Source organism: Polypterus senegalus, chromosome 7 (genome assembly GCF_016835505.1).
Source record: "Polypterus senegalus isolate Bchr_013 chromosome 7, ASM1683550v1, whole genome shotgun sequence".
Classification (NCBI taxonomy): Eukaryota; Metazoa; Chordata; class Cladistia; order Polypteriformes; family Polypteridae; genus Polypterus; species Polypterus senegalus.
The window spans coordinates 113,875,217-113,893,922 of NC_053160.1; the positions used below are offsets into that span (position 1 = coordinate 113,875,217).

The following is an 18,706-nucleotide window of genomic DNA, read 5'->3' on the forward strand; positions in this document are numbered from 1 at the left end:
AACAGATGTTCACCGCGGCACCATATAGCGGCAGATTTGGTCTCTGTGCGTCGCTCTTTACCCATCTTTCTTTAAATTGCCAAGAGATGGTGGAAATTTTTCAAGTATGAGAAGGCCGACTAATTTGATTGGGTGAAAGGGAACTGCTGTATGGATGTAAAACGTGAACGTCCCAGTAAGCATGACCGGCTGACACACCCATGTTTCCACACGTCACACTCTCACATGCACTGATAGTGCTGTATTTCATTCGCCAATGTCCATTATATGCAAGCACGTTTGAACAGAGACTTGCCTCAAAAAGACAGCATCCTTCCCCCACCATTTTCCCCAAACGCAGCACCGATTGTATGTCACTTCTCTCTGTAATTACCATCGCCAACGTCCGTTAGATTGCATCACGGTTCAACACAGATGCTCTTTAGAAACAGACCGTCCCTCCCTGCCATTTTTCCTAGTATGGTTTCAGTGCTACTCTTTCTCACTGACTTTCCGTATTTGCGGTGCTATTTGCTCGCTTTCCAACTCACAATATGATTTCAGTGTTGCTCTTTCTGACTGATTGGTGCTATTTGTTCGCTTTCTGACGTATTGTAGATAACGTTCATCTCACGGTGGTGCTTATTCCGTATGTAATACCATGTAACACATTTTAATTGTCCTGCTTTTTGCTAAAATTCCCATGCCACCGAAAAAAAGACGTAGAATTGGAAGGTCCACTTCAGATGCCACAAGAAAGTCTACTTCAAGGGTGTCTTAAACTCCACAGCAAACAAAATCCAGAGTGGAGGAACATACAATAAAAAGTCAATCAGAAAACTGTTTGTTCTGTTTCTGTGTTCAGTTTCTTTCATTTGGAAAATTCACCGTTTATAGATTCCTGGGCAACGCCAGGTACTCCTGCTAGTTATATATAAAGGCCAGTAATGGTAGACTGCATGATAACATGCAGTGAATACCCTTGATTTATAGTTTTCATACTCTTTCTATGTACTTTTAGCATTTGTTTGTTCAGAGGTTGATGCACTTGGTGATTCATGAGCAGCCTGTTTTCTTCACTCTAGAGGCCCGCTTCTTCTCTTCTTTGATCCGCATCTTTTGGTGTTGCAATTACTTAGTACGTTTTTCTTAAATTTTCTCTTAAGCTGGCACTTAAGTGTTCAATCTGCCTCAAGAATGATTTAAGATATGAGAGGTAGAGGAAGTGACGGCAAAGGTGGTAGTGGTGAGAACGGCACCTGTACACACCCTGCTGCCCGCTGCCGAGAGTTGATTCTACAATAAAATAAAATAAAAATAAAAAAAGCAATAAAATCATCACCCTGAAAGCGGACAGTAGAGGTCACGTAGTATATGTATACCAAATTTCAGGTCAACGGTGTGCAAACTACAGGTGATTTAAAATCCTGGACAGACAAATTGACAGCCACAGTAGCTATTCTTATTAACAGAAGCTAAATTTAAAAAAAAAATAATAAAGTTTTGAAGAATGGTTTATTCATAACTCTCTCTCTCCTTGGTTCTGAAACCAGATATAATGCATTGTGATTCTTTTTTGTATTGGTTGTAAAAGTTTTAAGGCATTAGCATTGTGTAATACATCTATTGCTTTTACATAAAACAACTGCAATAATCTAAAAATTTATGTTTTTCTGTTTTATATAGCTTCTCTTACAGCAAGCAACATCATATTCAAGAAAAGCAACTGAATGTGTTTTAGAGTTTGTAATCCATCCATCCATCCATCCATCCATCCTCTTCCGCTTATCCGAGGTCGGGTCGCGGGGGTAGCAGCTTAAGCAGAGAAGCCCAGACTTCCCTCTCCCCGGCCACTTCTTCCAGCTCTTCCGGGAGAATCCCAAGGCGTTCCCAGGCCAGCCGGGAGACATAGTCCCTCCAGCGTGTCCTGGGTCTTCCCGGGGCCTCCTCCCGGTTGGACGTGCCGGAACACCTCACCAGGGAGGCGTCCAGGAGGCATCCTGATCAGATGCCCGAGCCACCTCATCTGACTCCTCTCGATGCAGAGGAGCAGCGGCTCTACTCTAAGCCCCTCCCGGATGACTGAGCTTCTCACCCTATCTTTAAGGGAAAGCCCAGACACACTGCGGAGGAAACTCATTTCAGCCGCTTGTATTTGCGAGTTTGTAAGTAATAATAGCTAATTTACCTCAAAGCAGAGTTAGTGTCAGCACCTTAAAAGCAAACTGACAAAGCATGCTGACAAAAGAGCAGGGTGACAAATGTGCACAGGAAAAATGTGCAGAGCGACAAATGTGCACAGCTAATGAGCTTCTCTTTCCATCTCAAGCAGTTACTATGGAGAAAAGTGTAAGGATTTAATTTAGTGGACAGTTAGAAAAATGTCAAACCCCTTATATGCTATAATGTTATTAACTTTAAGTTTTGCACCTTGTGATGATATTCCTTCTGCTTTTGAAGGGCTTTTTAATACTTCTAAAAGTAAAATACATTATATTAAAAAGAAAACCAAAAATGAGTTTTTGGTCACCTTACTAAATCCTTTAAGGTAATTACTTTATGGACTTGTAGACTATACATAATAAGTTAGCCAATTATATTATTGTGGTTTCCACCAAATAAAGAGACCCAACTTTATGTTATTAATATATTTTGTTATTTTGAATGGATGAGCTATTAAACATACACTAATAATTTTTGAGGTAGTATGTTTAAGCTAATAGTATGTTTAACCTAAATACCCAATTCTGGCAGACTCATATACTGTAAATCCATGCCATGATCAAGAATAATAATATAGCCTATCATCAGCTCAAGCATTGTGTGAATAAGAACGTACAGTGTTGAAAACATTGCTTAAATGTTTGTTGTTAATCAACTTAGTCACCTCTGTAGAATTTTACTTTTAATACAAATATGCCTCATTTAAAAAAAATTGTTAACCAAATTAAAATTATAGTAAGAAAAAGTGAGACTAAGAAACCTTTATTCTCTTCACATTATAGCAATAAAAGCCATTTTAAGTTAATTTAGACACTATTTCCTAGAGAGAACAAAGTAATCAGTTCATTTATATGCCTGTACGTTTAAAACAATAAAGAGGCAATAAACTGTCAACATAATGCCACGCTTAAGCTTCAAAATAAAGTGGCTTGCTGTTTATAAATGAATATCATAGTATGAAGTATATTAACAAATTGTTTGGCTTTATGTACCGTAACAGTATAATTTATAATTCTTATACAAAGTAAACTCTTTTTATATTTTTGCAGTCTTTAAGCTTTTTAATATACACTGCAAATGCTTTTTACATGCATTTTATTTAAAGAACCAAGCTCAATAACAAAATATGATCCAATCAAAAAAACTCAATAAAATAACATGTTCTTGGAAGGACACTCCGGAAGTCAAATCCCACCGACTCATCTTCCTGTATATAAGTAAAGCTGAGTTGACATCTTTTTGTATTTAGGTTTGTTAATGCAAAAACAGCTGCACCGATTTTTATGAAAATTGAAGGATAGTTTATTGATAGATCAACTTAGAACAAAGGCCTTATGGCATCATGATGATCATATTACCCAGGAGGGGCAGAGAATTGACATTTATATTGTTTCTCTATCTATTGATAGAGAAATACCACCAGATAGATTGTGATGTTAGTGTACTTTCTTTTGAAGCAATTGATATGGATTGGAGTCCTGCCAATTGTGATTAACTTTTTTCTTTAAGTTTTTCCTCACTATTTTTGTCATTGTCCCAAGCCACTCTAGGTGGGGCCAAATTGTCTCCAGAGTTATTCAGAGCACTTTGCTGTGCCCAACATTATCTCTCACCATTACATCATCATCGCCTACTGTCTGTTGCTGTTTCTGTTTTTGTTCTTAAGGCCATTCTCTGTTAACTACATCAGCTATTCATAATACCTCAGCTGAGTCAAATATAGCAATACATTTAGATCACAGATTGTATTTAGTTTCAATATATTTTTCTCACTTGAAATGAACCCCTAGAGAAAAGGAAGTAACTAGGTGGCTTTTGTTTGAGAAATCCACATCATTTTCACAAGTTCACAACATTTATAACCAATTCCAAATATATTGAGTTTTTTGTGTTTCTGTCTCCACCCACTATCTGCCAAGAATACTCTTATAAGAGAAGTGTCCAAGAAATCATAATGGGGCTGAAAATATGGAAAAATAGTGACAAGGAAAATTGAACTGAGCAAGAGGAAATATAAAGGATAGTCTATAAATGGCCAAAAGGGAATCAAAACAGAATGGACAACAATCTGGTAGAAGTCCAAAAATCAATTGTGAAGTTTTCTGTGAAAAACAACAGCAAAATGTTCTAGCTACCTATGAGCTTTTCTCTAATTGAAACACTAATTAGCAGAGAGTATTTTTTAAAGAAATATCCATAAACCTGGATATCAAGCATACTGTCCACCCTATCTTTAACAGAAGCAGTGTGATGACATCACACTGGTGTCATGTGGTAGCAACAGGTGCTATTGCTATATATAATATGTAAATATATTATATAAATACTGTACAATATTCCAACTGTGGTTGGAAAACCGTGTATGAACTGATCACTTTTGCAATAAGACGTTGACCCAAACTAATGATGCAGTGAGATCACAGTCAAAACAATAAGAATAAATAAATGAATAAGAAAAAGCAAAGGACAGTATGCAACATGAATAAAATATGACAAAAAACTAATGTTCATAACAAAATCAAACAGAAACACCAATGAATTTTACCAGCAGTGTTTCTCAATATTTGTAGTGCTGCAGCCCAGTTTTTCCTCTTTTAAGTTTACTTGTGATCCAAAGGGTTGAGACAAGCACTAAAGTCAGACCTTTTTCCCCCTTTGTGAATAGTGTGTGCTTGAGGAAGTGGTTGGTCAGAGTGTGCTTGGTAAAATGAGCATGATTGTCCCCTTGGTGACACATGCAAGCATGTAAAAATTGGATTGGGTGGGGGCAGTTCTTGTGCATGACACAATCATAGATAAATACAAATAAAGATAAATAAATCAGTTTCTTAGATGACCCACCACAACCCACTCACATAGCCAATGACAGCAATGTTGAAAAACACTGTTTTAAGTGAACTGTTTGTCACCTTGGGAAATGAATGTATTCATTTTCTTTGATTGAATTAACACCAGACGTCAAATTTAAAAAACTTGCATATGCACGAAAAGAAGTTTGAAATGCATACACAACTTTGCATGGAATTTCTAAGCCTTGGAGAGGTGACTCCAGCATACTGCACAGTATGTGATAACTCATGTACTCACTTTCAGAACCTGATTTTTCAAGCAAGTTTTATATTGTCAGACACATGAGCTTGGGATGCTACAAAATTTTGGGTGTGTCCAAAAAGGTCATGGGGACAGCATTTAATGTGACATGCCAGATAAAGCAATTTTCCTAGAATGGAGGTGGTCTCAGAAGAGGACAACTGATGTCACTGCTTGTCTCTTGTCCCCAATGTCTCTCCTTCCATCTTACCATCCTTCAATACTGGTGCCACCAGAAAAATCACTAATGATGGCATCATATCTCTTTTTTAATTTTTTTTTTGCACTGAACATTAGAGTTACCCGTGCTACCTCAGCTATTTAATTATTTTCTGTGTTGTATTTGCAGTGGTGTAGTCAACAGGATTATCATCTGAGAAGATGAATGAAAAGGTAGACCTAACTATAATAGTCCAATCATTGGCTGAATGGGTGAACCAACTTCAGATACAGATGGCCACCTAACAAAACACTTTGTCAGAGCTAGAGACACAAAGAAGGGCAGAGTGTCTGTTTCTTAAAGAAAGAAGTCTGGGATCCTCACATGTACTTCTCCCCTTTTGAAAGTCGATCAACCTTGAAGCTTAGTGGCTTGTATTTCAGCAGACTGCGGTATAACAAAAATAGCCAAAGACGGAGTGGGCACACATACTTTTATCTCTCACAGGCAAAGCACTGCAAGTCTATAACGACCTTGGTTATGAAATGTCAGCAAACACTGAAGTTGTGAAGATAGCGTCACCAAATATCTTACAGCTGCTGGGCACCCCGCTCCTTTGTATGCTATAATTATAGTACAGGACTGATCTGACATTAACAGCAAGCAAACAGAGCAACCTGGCATATTCAAGACCAGTTACTTCTTCATCTGGGGGCAGGGCAGACACACCTACTTTGTGTACATAGTACTGTATGGCCAGAAGAGCCACAAAGGGGTAGGCGTACATTGTGATAGGACATCATTGGCTTCTATTTGAGTCCAGAGAAAATCCTAGAATGCATTAAGGTAAGATTCTTTTGCCCCTAGGGAAATTAGAAGGTTTGGCAATTCTGTGCATCTTGACCGGAATATCATTTGAGACAGATATTTGACACTGTGTGTAGTGGGAAATGGGGACACCAGTCTACACTCTAGGTGTCTAGTTTATGGGACCGACCGTGACCAGGATGGTGGTGTAAGACAGGGAAACATGGGCACAAAAGGGTTGGATTTGCAGAAAAAAATGAAGGTTTTATTTACAGGTTCACACAAAGAAAAATAATTTTAAAATGTCCTGTGGGATATACAGTATATTTAAATACACAGTCCAATACCACAAAGGACACACAAAAACAGTTATGAAATTGAGCCCAAAATGATGAATATATACACTATTTACAGTACTGACTGAAAGTCCCAAATGTAAAAGAAAAATGCACACAAACTAGTGAAACCCATATACACACAAAACAAAAATAAAGCTGTCTTCCTTCACAGTAATCTAAGTCAATTTACAGTACAGGGTTTGCCCACAAAAATATTCAAAATACAGAAAAAGAAAAATGTGCATGTACAGAAATAAACAGTGCACCAGTTACCCCAGCCTTATAAACACCTCCACCAAAGCTAATCAAGAGATGTTTATCGAAATATATATAAGAAGTAAAAAATATTTATAAAAATCAAGGTACACACTGCAGTGCAGAGTAAATTCACAATAATGCTTTACCATGTACCTCACTCAGCGTGGTCTAGCCAGATGACCCTCACTACATGCCGAAATTCTCTTTTTGTAATTGGAGGCATTGCGCCAACTATTTAAGCTGTCGAATGTCATCCTTCTATATACAGGCGATAATGTTTACATGTCTCTAAAGAGTGGCGTCTCCCACCCCGCAAAATTCTAATTTAAATTCAGGCGACAGGCTCACATGCATAACTATGCCGGCATTTGAGACACAAATTGTGATTCTCTCAGAACTGAAAGTAAGCCCTTCCCTTGTCCAAACAACTATTGATACGGGATCCCATTATATGCTGCAGCAGGCCTATACAAAGAACTCTGCACTGTCTCTTGCCCTTCCAGTGCTACGAGGTAGTGGGAGTCATGCGCACGTATGGGAAACGGATAACACCACCCCGACCGGACAATGGCAGAGCCGTCTTTCTACTCTCACACAAAACATACAGCAACACTCATCAGTAATAACATCCCTCTGCACTCCCTAAACTGACAAAAAGGTGAGAGTTACTTCTTTCTACTTTGTAATTTTTCTTCCAAAACTAATGCCTCTCTCTTAACACTGCAGAGGACACAAAACTAACTTTATTTAACTGCTGGTAATGCCAGTGAGGCACATTACCACAAGATACTGAGATACTCAAAAGTGTCAGTTCTCGTTATTGACATTCCCTTTGAACAAGTTGGCATATATATCGTCAGGCCCCTCAAACATTCAACTTGGGAATACAATTATATTTTGGTTATTGTAGATTATGCCACTAAATACACAGATTCCATTCTCTGGGGAAATCGAACCATTGGTCAGAGAGTTTTTTAAAGAAATCCTCACGGTTCTAAATTATTGAAGGAAATCACAGATGGATGGTTTGGTTGAATTGTTTGATTAAACCCTCAAAAAGATGTTCAGAAAGCAAGCAATCTGATACCTAAGCCAGGAACTGTTGGACCAGGAAACCAGCTTTGCGGCAGTGGAGCAGGAAGCCCTGGATATCAAATTAGTTATTCCAAAGCTTAAATATTATCTTTTGGGTCAAAAGTTCACCCTTGCTACAGATCATACGCTCTTGCAGTGGAGGTAACTTATAAACAGTGTAATCCACAGGTGACTTGCTGGTTCCTCGATTTACATGGGTACGATCTCCAATATATTCAAGTAATCCCAAATTGGCTGACTTTGAGCAGTATGCCAGTTCCCAACACAGCTGTCAGCTTATTCATGTCCTTTGTTTTCCATTTCATTTTTTTGATATTAAGACCAATGTCTTGTTTTCTTCCTCCTCTCTGTGTTGTGTGCACTCTTTTTTTAAAAGTGGCATGAAGGGCTAACAATAATATACAGTAGTGTCCTTTAAAAGACAAACTGCCAAAAAGAAATTTCCAAATAAAATATTTCTCATATTATCAGCAAACAATACAAAGTTAACAGTAATTTAGTTCCTGTGTGAATGCATTTTTAGTTTTGTTCAGCAAGCCATAATAATTAGTATTATGGTCACATCACTGTGGTGGAACCCACCTCAGAATTCTTAATATTTTTTTGTGTTGAATCAAGGTTTCACAGAAGACAGTGCAAATTACTTTTCTTTTCACAAAGGCAGTTGAAAATACTATCTAGCAAACATGTGGTTGCAAAGATGTTTACTTGCCAGATATTTACATTAATATAAAGTGTCAGCATTCTTCAAAGTGGAGTACAGTAAATGCAGTACTAGTATTAGTATATGGTATATGGATGTTCAGAAAGTTTCCAGACTTTTTTTAACTCTATTAAGAATTTCAAAAGCAAATTACACCCCTTTTCTATAGTCACCTTCATTTGTGGTGCAATTTTCCCAGCGTCGTACCAACTTTTTAATTTTTAAATTACTACTCCTCCCAACTTCACTGTTTCCAACAAAAATATAAAAGTGCGTAAACGTTTTGAACATCCCTCAGAATAATGCTTCATTTGACAACCAATTTGCTGATCACATGAACAATCTCTTGTTTTCTATTAAACAATGGGATTCATAAATTTCTGTAATAACCATATAAAAATTAAATTCAAAAGTACTTACAAAGGGATATGATTCATGCAGAATAAAATATAGCATTTTTTATTTTAATAATGCTTGTAAACTGATGTGGAAATGCTATAGACTCTGGGTGTTCTAAGTTCTGCTCTTTAGATACTTGATAATCTGTCTCTCTCTCTCTCACTCTCTCTCTGTTTTAATCACTTACACTCATAAAGACAAACACACACAAGCACCCTCAGTTTAGCTATTTCCCTCTCATGCAGATATGGTTTACTGGAAAAAGTGCAAGCCCATATTCTTGTTCTTACTTAATGTGATGCAGTGGATTTGTACATATTACAATAGTGACTTTATTTCAAGGGTAGTTAACTGACATGCTGTTAAAAAAATCCTTTATTGCTCTAGCATCATACATTAACTTTTTTTATTAAAATACCAACAAATGTAATATGTTAACATTTCTTTTAACTGCAACCACACTATCTAAAACTGTTTCAACAGTTTTATATTTTTTAAAGAATTACATATTCAATAAAATTTGTAGACAATTAATAAAGTTCAGACCTTGATAAAATACATTGCTCTTTAGTTTAGGCAAATGTTGGCTTCAAACCTGGCTTTATCAAAACTGTATGTAGGTCAAGTCCCTCACCGGGAGTAACAGCACGAGGTACTTGCTTCACTGGGTCACATGTTTTATCAGTGTTCCCTACTGAAAATTTATTGGAATAAAATATCTGCTTATTTAGCAAATATTCTTTGAATTACAGTAGTTCCTACTCTTGAATGCACACTAATTGAGGTAATATCTGCTGTGGTATTCTTATTTAATAAATAGTATATTGTGTAAATGTACAATGCATTGCAAGATCCTTGCTCAGCTGGAAGAATCTGGGCACACCTGCAATAACACAATGAAAAAATGTCCAATTTCACTTAAAAGTCGAAAAAAAGGAAATTCACTTTTGCAAGGAATAGTTCAAAAGATGTATAGAATCTGGCAATGTATGCATATTTCTCTTAATTAACTGAGCATGCTAAAACGTTACTAAAATTTTACATACTTAAGTATCTTTGAGTGATAATTTCAAAGTATTTTTTCTCTGCAGTCCAGACAGGAGGGGTAGGTCATATCTGATCTGTTTGGTTAAAGATATATATAATATTGTTTGTTTTTTCAGATACTGGATGTACAGTAATTTACTCATTGTAATATAGCCCTTAAAATCAATGAAACTATTATTAAATAATAGTTGTCTTTTTAAAAGTTCATGCTTATATTCTGCTTTTTGTGCACACTCAACATGCATAATTAAATATCAAGGTTGCAAGACCACCGGAAAATGTTTATTCAGTAGCATGAGTCATTTATTATTCATAAATCGGCAATTAACAGAAAAAAGTACAGTATACTGATTTTAAGGATAATGTGTAAATCATGTACTGGAAAAAAGTAAACCTATATGATGCTATACAGTTTTTGAATGTAATTTATCTAATTACAATAATAGAGCATTGTATAATGCAGCTCTTGCACCAAGTCTGTTTAAAAAATATTAAAATAAAAAGAGAAAAATGAAGAGTAATGATTGATGCCTGATGAGTGACAAGAGACTACTGATATGCAATGAATAGTGATGGGAGTCTTGTTGGCTATAGCAGTTTAATGCTTCGGCTTTGACAACCCCCCCCCATACTTATGGCCAAACTAGCATTATACCCCAACTATTAAATACTCTGTTTTAGGGGTAATCATCACAAGTAAAAATAAGGCTCTTTATCAGCAAAATGTTGCCATCTGTATGAAATAAATTAAGCAAGACTTGCATAGATGGGCAACCCTTCATCTCACTTTAACTGGAAGAATTAACATTGTTAAGATGAATATCTTCCCTAAGCTTCTCTTTTTATTTCAAAACATTCCAATATACATCAATAAAGCATTTTTTAAGAAATTAGATTCAACCATAACCTCATTTATTTGTAATTCAAAACACCCATATATCCAAAGGGCAATCCTACAAAGACCTAAGGCAGAAGGTGGCATGGCTCTACCTAACTTTCAACTTTATTACTTGGCAGCAAATATACAAACTATAAAAACTTGGCATGGACACAAATAGATGAACATACACAGGCTTGGTCTGCAATAGAAATTAAATCCTGCAGTACTTCTTTATATTCCTTGTTTTGTGCCCCAATAAATCAAAGTTATCACCAATATACTAACAATGCAATTGTGCTTCACTCACTCAGAATATGGAACCAATGTAGGAAGTATTTTAAGACAGAGAAGCTTTTATCTGTGGCACCTCTGCACAAGAACCACCTTTGTCCACCGTCTGAAACGTATGCAGTAATTTAATGCCTGGAAAACATTCGTGATTAAATCATTTAGAGATCTGTACATAGACAACAACTTTGCATCATATGAATAATTACATTCCAAATTTAGCTTTCCAGCAATACTTTTCTTTCACTACCTTCAAATTAGAAACTTTGTTAAACAGAACCTGCCCAACTTTCCTCACCTCCCACCTACATGTATGCAGAAAAAAATATTGATCAGTCTTGAGGACTCAGACAGCATCTCCATAGCATATAAAACCATTTTACAGTCCTTGCCTTTCAAAGATCCCAGAGTACAGTGGGAAACGAATCTCTCATTCAATATCTCAGAAAAGCAGTTGAAGGTAGCAATGCACTGAATTCACTCGAGTTCCATATGCTCAAAGCATACAGTTATTCAATTCTAAATTATATATCAAGCACATCTCTCTCGCTTAAAATTGTTCAAAATGTTTCCAGGGCAAGATCCAACCAACAAACACTACAATCAAGTTCCACGTAGCCACATGTTTTGGGCCTGCACCAAATTAATATCATTCTGGACCAAAATCTTTAAATGCATTTCAGACAGCCTTGGTGTCACAATTACTCCTAATCCACTGACAACTGTGTTTGGTGGACTTCCAGATGGGCTTAAAGAGGAGAAGGACAAACAAACTGTAATTGCCTTTACTACACTACTGGCACATAGACGTATCTTGCTCAGCTGGAAGAATCCTAACTCTTCTATTTTAAGTCAGTGGGTAACTGATTTTATATACTATTTGGAATTGGAAAAAATCAAATTCACGCTTACAGGATCTGTCCAAAACTTTTTCAAAACCTGGCAGGATCTAATCAATAGCATTTTAGAATAAGCTTTTAAATTGAGGAAACAGATTATTTTCCCTCTTTTTTTTTACTTTATTAATTTATCTATTTACTTATTATTACTAGCGTAAAGTTTTACTCTGCTGGCCTAGCTCTCTTTCTCAGGGGTGGGGGTTTGATTTGTTTCGAACATATTTTTGTAAAACTGATTTATTTGTAGATAGATAGATAGATACTATATTAATCCCAAGGGGAAATTGTATGGAATGTTATTTGATTTTTATAAAATCACAAAAAATAAGGGACAAAAAGATTTTGCTAACCTTACTGGTATGCAAGATGTCTCACTTTGCTTGCTGAACATGTTCTGAAGTTGAGGCCTACAGTAGATGTAGAATTTAATGCATCATACTTGGAAATGGTGAAAAATCTCCTTAGTATAAACAAACTCTTTAAATGCTAATATGCTAGCACACTTTACTGAGTTGCGGTTAGAGATTACTGGTATTATTGTAAATCTGAGCAATCTCACAATTAATACAAATTGTATATTCCAGTGTGTCACATCACAGAGAAGAAATTGGATCCTTATATACAGAAACTACCATACTTAAATTAAAACTGGCAGAATAAGAAGACCTTGGTTGCAGGAAAATATATGAATCGTAGGCCTCCTTAAAAGCACAATGAAAGAGATACGCATAGTTTTTTCCCAAAAACCTGACTGAAATGTTTTCCAGCATTAAACAGAATCACTGTGAAGATTAAAAGGACTCACAGGATCTACTCCAGTTATTAAGAGTCTTCCAAGCCTCACACTGTCATCATCAGGTGTTCAAAATACGGTATGGAGCAGTTGGGGAATGGTGAGTTGAAATGGGCTTTACTTGTAGTGCTGTCGGTGCTGTTGGAAGAGGGAGAAGAAGATTGCTTGTTCTTCTAGTGTTGTCTTTGCTGATTAGTTTTCCTTTGACTTTGTCCTGGGAATGCTAAGTGGTTGTCTATCGCTACAATACTACACCACCCCACCTACTTAGTAGCTTTGGGTTTTCTTCTTGTTTACATTTTTTTTGTTTTTTTTTAAACAGTGAGTGATCTTTCTGTCGTCTCATGGAATTTTGAGGCTCTGAATTTCTCAAATCATTGTGCATGGTGCCTCAATATTTTACATCATCAGCATGTCGACACTGCATGTTTACAAGAAATTCAAGCTTAAGGGCAACTGATATTAGTTGCTGCAGAAATAGATATCATCTGATCACTGGCATTTTGTTGGCTCCTACAAAAAAATATGGAATACTGCTACTCCTTAGGAACAGCTTATCCTTGACTGGCGGGTGAATGAAAATGGCAATTTTTTGGTATATATGCCAAAAGCTGGGGTCAGAGAAAATGATGTTGTACACTGGTGGGATATGCAGCATTTTTAAATTCACTTTGACCTATTCAAACTAGTAATTCACAATCAGATGTATTCCTATATGAATGTAAAGGCCTACTTAGAAAAGAAACCTTCACAGCAAGAACCTTCATCATGCCCTGACGTTTAATTCAGTCTTTAACTGTCTAATTTTTATTTAAAAATAATAAATGCCCTTATACATTGCTGGGACTTCACCTCACTTCACTTTGTAACATACTAGATTAATTTGGGATTTCAATGATGATCCTGAAATAGTTATGTGGTTGCTTGCTTTTTTTTCCAAGTTATTTGTCAGGGGTGAAATGCTGGTAGAATACATATCATTAAATTGAGGAATATCATTATATCAAATGTGATTGGTCTGCAAACAGCTTTTGCAAATGCAGTATTAATAGATAAACTGGAAATGAGTGCCATCAATTGTTTAAAAAAACTCCTCTTAAATATGCAAGTAAAAGTGGTTCTGCAATTCATTTCCATTCTCCTCATACAATTTGACCATCGTTCTACTTAAATAAAAATACTTTGGAAAATTAAGTCTTTTTGTACATGTACAACTTAATCACTATGTCCAAATTAATTTATACCATGAATAGATTGATGCAGTTTTAATCGATTTCACTTGTTCTAAGTTAATTAAATAATGAAGAATATTCAATATGTTGTTTTTCTTTAAGTTTAATTTCCTTCATTTGTTTGTTGGTTTCAGTTAAACCTTTTCCATATAGCAACATACTTTAAGGAATATTTAGAATCATCATATATGGCTGAAAATGATGCATTGGCCAGGCATTGAAAGATGGATTAACTATTGTTTATACTAGCATGTGTAAAAACAAAGCACTCCTGATACAAAATAATCCATAACTTTATTTTGTTTCATAAGGGTAAACAGATGTACAATAGTCTCTTACACTAGACCACAGCGATTAAGCTTGGTTTCTTAGAGATCCAAAATTAGAATAGTTTTTGTCTTATGTTAAGTGTGAAGTGTAAGGCTTAAAGCTCTGTTGTATCACACCTCCAAAGTCTTGGGTTTGGACCCTGACATTTTCACTATCTGTATAAGTTTTACACATGCTCATTATGCCTGAATGGATATCTATCCTGGTTTTTCCTGTTTTCTTCACATATACCAAATACATGGAAGTTAGGTTAACGGGCAAGTCTTGACTGGCCCTACATATTTGAATATGTGTGTATATGTGAGTGAACTGGCCCCTCAACAGGGTTGGCTCCTGTCTTCTGCTACATAGTGTTGCAGAAATTACCTCAGGCATCCTAAAAACCCACACTGAATAGATCTGAAAATATTTTGATTTAATGAAACACTATGGTATGGAAATGTTAACTGGAACACTGGTATATTTCTTTTTTAAATTCTAAACAATTTGAAAAATTGTACTAGCAGAACACTCATACCTTGGATGGCATTTTCAAATTAATCCTGAATATAAAGGAAGCCCTTGTTCCCATTCACTTAGCCTACAGATGGGAATGTACTGTGCTGCATGAGGGGTAATATCTTACTTTTTCTAAATTAATATAAACTCACGCCAATTTTTTTCTGAAAATCATTATGTTAAAGTGAAGGTGAACTCTGAATTGGAAATTCTTAATTGGACATGTGCATTACAGTTTAATAACAGAAAAATGCTGCACTTTTGAAAGTATCCTGACTGGATGCATTACAGCATGATTTGGTGACATGTCTTGCCAGGAACGAAGGCACCTCCAAAGGACTGTCCATACTGCTTCTGAAATCACCGGCGCTAAACTTCAACAGTTTCATACCATCAACTTCACTCAATGTATGAGGAGGGCTGAATCTATCATCTATAATGCCAACCATCCAGCTCATCCCATGTTTTTACTTTTGCCTTCTGGTAAATATTACTGGAGACGCACCACGTGCTCCCCTCACTTCAGAAACAGTGTCATCCCCTTACCATAAAGTCACTGAACTCTCGGTAACCTTTATTAACTACCCTGTTAAACCACCAGCCGGTTTATGTCTAATTCTACTTTATTTTACATCTGTACTGTCATCTGCACTCTTTACCACTGCTGTTTAATACAAGCTATATGTCTGCACAGCTCCACTTTGGATTATGTACTCTATGTATATTATCATTATTAGGGATCTAATAAGGTTTTTCAGGACAAGGTCTACCTTGTCTACAGATACTTGTGCTCAGTTGCTCACTTTGAGTTTTAATTAAATGATGCAGTTTATTTATAACTTGTGTGTGCATGTGTCCAAAATCAGAAATCAGACCCAAATACAGAACATTTTGCAATACAGATGAAGAAAACATGTATAAAACATGGATGCTGGCACCACAACTATTCAGTTTATGTATGAAAATTACCCCCTGCTAAAAATGTTCTCAAGTGTACTTAGGGAACAATCAGAAAATCACAACTGATTAAGAAACTAATTTCAGAAAATTCATTTCAGAATAAACTAGTTCTCCATCTTTTTCCTTCTAAAACCAATGACCATGTCTCTCTGTTAAAACATTTGTGTTATGAAGGGGTAGATTTTTAAAAACCTATCAATGTGGTATCTTTAAAATATTCATAGAATATATGAATTGTATATGTTGCTTGACATTCTTAATTGTTCAAAATATACAATATTGTAGAAACAACTGTCTTGTATGACGTCTCTGTTAGGTATTAAATATGATGGATTTGAGATACATCTTATGTGTTAGCTGTCGTGAACAAGAAATTTTTATAATCAGAGAATTAATTTGAAGCAAAAAAAAAAAAGTTCTACAAACATTCAGTCAGAAAATGTTTGAATAGTGAACATACTGCTTAATTCCAAATTATTGAATAGATTTTGAGAATGGTCCAGATTTCCACAGGTGTTGTTTATCATTGCTATCATCACTTTCCTTATTGGTTATATGGGTTTAAATGGAGGTTCTGTGCCTCATTTCTAAGCAAGTACTGAGTAAAGAGTTGCAAGAGAGACTGGCACTGCTAGCACCTACTGTACTACACTAAGCACGACTTTGCTAAAGTGGTAATTATAACAGGTCTGCGGAGAAGTGATGAAAAGGACTTACTTCCAAAAGCTCATCAAGGGTCTTTTCTGCTTTCCCAATTGATGGTTGTCTCACACCTGGATCACGGTGGTGTTTTAAAAGCAGTGCCAAGGCTAAGCACAGACACTAACAGAGGAGAGACTGAAAAATCTGGGGATTTTTTTTCATTGTAAATTTATTTAAACACTTAATGTGTTTCATTGATTTCTGTTATTTGATTTTGGGTGTTTTATTATATTGAATTTTATTTAGGGTCACAGATCAGTGTGGATAGTTGTTTTAGGAAAATTCATCCCAATCTCGCCTGAGTTAATGCATGTTGGTTCCTGATCAGAACCTGTAGAGTCAATACAACACAATTTATTTTTGTATAGCCCAAAATCACACAAGAACTACCGCAATGGGCTTTAACAGGCCCTGCCTCTTCACAGCCCCCCAGCCTTGACTCTCTAAGAAGACAAGAAAAAACTCCAAAAGAAAAAAAAAACTTGTAGGGAAAAAAATGGAAGAAACTTTGGGAAAGGCAGTTCAAAGAGAGACCCCTTTCCAGGTAGGCTGTGTATGCAGCGGGTGTCAAAAGAAAGGGGGTCAATACAATACAATACACAGAACAGAACAAATCCTCAATACAGTATAAAAATAAAAATTTTAGCAGAATTTAACAGCAGATGATATCACATGATATGATTTGGATTTGTTTAGAGTCATGGAGACCTCATCCATCAACCAGCCTCCCCCATTTGACCATGCCACAGCTGGAACAGCACTGGGCCAGCCAATCCAATGGAAGGACCCCTCTTTCATATTCAGGCAAAATAACTTGTCAGGTGGGCCGTAGAAGAGAAATAGAATAGGTGAGGGTTAGTATCTAATTATAACTATCCTGTTACTTACAGTATGTTTTAGTGCTAATGACTAACAACAGAGATGCAGTCTGTACAGTTAATCAGCAGCTCTAGTCAGGATATGCTAAACTGAAGTAGTAAGTCTTCAGCCGGGATTTAAAAGCTGAGACTGAAGGGGCATCTCTTATAGTAGCAGGCAGACCATTCCACAGGTCAATAGATGGCAGGTTCTTTATAAGGCTTAGGTTTCCATCCAGAAAGAGTCAGATGGCATAGGTTGACTCTGTTCTAGGGAGAAAAAGAGAGTGCACACACTCCAGCAGAGGGAAGCTAAGTGCTGCTGCTGTTGACTGACATATTGGAACATATTGTGTAAAAAGACAAAAGGCAGAAGATAAAGGGTCTTTTGGCAACTAAAGGCAAACCTGTATATTAGAGTTTTCAAAAGGCGTAAAAGAAAACGAGTAGTACAATGCAATATTGAGACTTCATCAATTCTCAGATCGGTCCATCTAAGATGGCACATCGCTTTTATTTTTGTGGAATTCTGGGAGGAAAAGGCGGGTTCAGGTGGTCTGACCCTGGAAGTGACATCAGAGTGGGAGAGGTTTTAATCTTCCTTTTTGCAGCGACAGAAGGAAACGAGAGAGTGTTATTAGACAGTGCCTACTCATGTCTCTGCAGTAAATCACACTCACCTAAGCTCTTAGGTTGTTCCCTAAACACATGTGTGTAAGAATTATTGTTTTGTTAGCCGGTAAAGGCTCTTAATGTTTTATTGGAGGAAACTGATTTTATTTGGTTTAAATTGTTCTGTTCTCTTCAGATCACTTTATTGGAACTGAGACTGAAGTGGAGATAGTTAGGGTCAGATCATTTGTTTCTTTGCATCTTTTGTTTTATGGATAGTGGATTAATCAGCATTCTTTTCAATCATCAGGTATTACAGTATTCCACTATTCATTTGCCATTAAACCATCTTCTTAAAGGGGGTGTACTAAAAAGATTGTACTAACAAGACAGCACATGCTTATAAGGTTTTATATACTGTATGATTTCACCTGGTTTTACATTTACATGTGTTGTAGTTATATCATAACTATTTCAATAACTGCAAAAGGCTGTACTATCCCTTAGTTTGTTAAGACTTTAGTGTTCATTCTGAAATAAAATTCTTGGTATAAAA

General features: G+C 36.2%; 1 long non-coding RNA gene across 1 annotated transcript in view; it reads left to right on the plus strand.

The window, feature by feature from the left end:
* The first annotated feature begins 6,233 nt into the window (after window positions 1–6,233).
* The window catches only part of LOC120532180, a 53,511-nt gene continuing 41,038 nt past the window's right edge, over window positions 6,234–18,706 (plus strand). The window contains exon 1 of the long non-coding RNA XR_005634239.1: window positions 6,234–6,298. This is a non-coding gene — a long non-coding RNA (uncharacterized LOC120532180). The remainder of the gene's footprint in view (window positions 6,299–18,706) is intronic.